Here is a 3257-nt window from a genome sequence, read left to right as displayed (position 1 = left end):
AAAAAAAAAATTTATATTCTATAACTAGAAGAAATGAGACGTGTTTGCGACACATATTGGTAATCTCAGTCTCATCCAATTGTAAAGACGTGTCTTATAATGTGTATATATGTGAAAAAGTAACAAAGAAACATGTAACTTCCATATACTTTTCTTACAATTTATTTTTTATATGATCCATTATCCAAACAAATTTATATATATATATATATATATATATATATATTTGTAGGTTTAAAAAGGAATAAAAAAAGTGAGGAACGGGAAACCATGCCATTTACATGTAAAAAAATAAATAAAAATTTATTTTTACATGTATAAAACACATTTTTACATAATATTTTTAGAGCTTTTACATATAAACACATGTAGAATCCATTTAAAAAAAAGAATATTAAGAAACCGGCTGAAAAAAGTTAAAAAAATATATTTTTTAGAAAATTAAAATTTTTTATTAAAATCTCTTCTACATGTATTTATAAGTAAAAGCTTCAAAAAAGTTATGTTAGAACTAATTTTTTACATATGAAATCGAACTTTAAATTATTTATTTTACATGTAAAATGCATAATTCTCCGGTTCCCATTTTTTTGGAGTTCCATATTAAACCCTCATCTACACACACACATATACACACATATATATATATATATATATGTGTGTGAGCAATTAGATTACTGTATTACCTAATGACAGAGTGAGGTAAAAAATTTTACCAGCAATCAAGCGTAGTTTGGCTAAGCATGTATCTTTCAGGTAATTAGGTTGAACACCACCTAATACCACACACGTATCCATGCATACTCGTGTATATTTTAATACCAATCTCATACTCGATCATAAACTGAAATAATCGTCTGAATACTTTTACATAATGTTTCAAGTTTGAAAGCCGGGTTCAGGTTTATTTCTAGCTCATTGATCACAGATTATGATGTGGTCATGTGTGCATAGTATCATGGTTACATGGTTACATGCATATATGCATGGTTACTTACCACAAGAGACTAGTTATATGCTATCAGAGTTATATATAGCATGTAATCGTGCTCTACAAAAAATCAACAAAACAAAGAATGTCGTCCATTAACCTAAAAGAGCCCACTAGTTAATTAAGTACTAAAATCAAAACATTTATTTTATATTAAACTTTATCCAACTACTTTAACTCCACTTAATTCCCAAACCTACTCCATTATCATCTAGCTAACAACTGATATGCTTTCCTCTTTATAACTCATAGTTCAGCCATTCTTTCGCATGTTCAAAATGGTCAAACAGTGGATTAGGTTTACTGAATCTTCTATATACTTATATATAGACATATAGTTATATATCAACACCTACTGTCTGTGTGTGTCTCTCCACACACATACACAAATTAACTTACTATCTCCCATGTTTATATATGTGTGACATATATAACCATGTGTGTGCTTCATGCAAACAACATACTAAAGTGAGCTAGCTAGGGTTGGATAATTATGGTTTCTTCAATGTCCTGTGTATGCATGATCAGCATATATGTATGTGTATATAACTATATATGCATACTATAAATGATGAAGATGCATCTATATCATATAATAATTTAGTGCCAAGAAGAAACAGAGAAAAGGGGTCGATTATTCCAACCCAAAAACAAAGAGTCATTCACAACCTCAAGATTATAACCTTCTGAAGGGTAATGAAGCCTCAACAACAATTTAGCTTGCGAAAGAGCGAACGGACTCAACTGAACATTCCTGAATCCCGCAATCCTCATCATCGTCTCCCACGACAAAAATCGCTCGTGTCTCTCTCTCCGATTCTCCCCCTCGGCCGCCACGATATCCGCAATCTCCCTCCCAAACCACACTTGCTCCATAGTCATTCGCTCGCGGCTATTTGGCGGCAACGTCACCTCCAACGAGTCGAATATAGCCGTATAATAATTCAAAGCCTCCTCAAATCTTGAATAAAAAACTGGGTGGTTGTGGTTTGCTTCATTTTCAGCTAAAGTCACAACTTTAGGGTTCATAGATTTGATCTTTCTTAACAAAATAATAAGCTTATCTCTGTCGATCAACAAGCGATGAAGGTAAAGAACAAAATTAACAGCTAGGGTTTCATTAGGAAGGAGAATAACTGAAGAAATGTGGCTGATGACGTCAGCAACAGTTTGATGATTATTATTATTTTGAGGAAGTAAAAGTGGAAAGAACCTGAACCGGAGGCCGAGTGAGTGTGCGAATTTGGATAGACGGTCTCCGGTTCTCCGGAGGATGTCGAGGTTTGTTCCGATGGCGGTTATGCGAAGAGTGGGAGAAGGATGGTGGTCGGCGATTGCTTGCATTAGTGGCGGCCATTGGACACCGTGCATGATGTCAAAATCTAGTATGTGAATACCATGAGAATGTTGTCCTTGTTGTTGATTGACAGCTTCCAAGATTGCTTGGTTAGCAGTGAGGTGAGTGAATCTAATGAATGGAGTTACTTGATTGAGAGTCAGGTATGATGATTGTAAAAGCGTGTCATTTTTTGGTTCATGGTGATTAGAGAGATACATATCAATATCATTGGGACTGTGAGTAATAATATTATGAGGCGGTGGGTGCGAAAGGTGGAGACGGAGGCGGAGGCAGAGGGCTTTGGTGAAAGAGTGGATTAATCTTTCGGACGAGTCGCCTGAAGGCGACGAGTTTGATGAGAGTATGGTGGTGATGCGGTGTGCTGCGGTGAAGTCAGAGTTGGAAATGGAATGTGCACAGGCTAAAAGGAGTTGGCGTAGGTAGATGGACGGTGGTAACTGGTGGTGTAAGTCTCCGGCGAGTGGTGTGACCGGAGGGTGTGTGGATGGATCTGATTGTGAACAAGAAGATGAATTACCCAACATTTAAAGATAGTTTCTTGGGTGAATCTTGAAGGTGGTTGTTAGGGTTTTAATCTAGTGGTCTAAAATTAGAAACCCTAAATTGTAGATGGTGCAGATCAGCCATAACAGTGAATTGAAGAGACTGTTTGCAAGCAAAGCACCTGAAGGAGGAAGAAATGAATTATGATTAGGTTAGGTTAGGGAAGGATGTGTGGAAAGGTGAAGGGATAAATACACACATGTGTGTGTGCCCACATACACTTGCATATAGTTTACTTGTATTTATAAAGTGTGCAACAATTTCTCTATATATTTTGACAAAACATTATGGTATATTCTATACATGTTAATTTGTGTATGCACACACACAACATAAGGAATAGGGTCAACCAACTTATCCTAA

The 3257-nt window shown here is 35.7% G+C and overlaps 1 pseudogene; it reads right to left on the bottom strand.

Moving 5' to 3' along the window:
* Positions 1–1468: 1468 nt before the first annotated feature.
* On the bottom strand, positions 1469–2875 carry LOC143558126 (scarecrow-like protein 18 pseudogene; annotated as a pseudogene).
* Between the last annotated feature and the right edge of the window lie 382 nt (positions 2876–3257).

Source organism: Bidens hawaiensis, unplaced genomic scaffold (assembly GCF_021521415.1).
Source record: "Bidens hawaiensis isolate Kalapana, Puna unplaced genomic scaffold, B.hawaiensis_p1.1 tig00019326_1, whole genome shotgun sequence".
NCBI classification, from domain to species: Eukaryota; Viridiplantae; Streptophyta; class Magnoliopsida; order Asterales; family Asteraceae; genus Bidens; species Bidens hawaiensis.
Note: the sequence above shows the minus strand (reverse complement) of the source record. Positions and strands in the feature narration are given on the sequence as shown.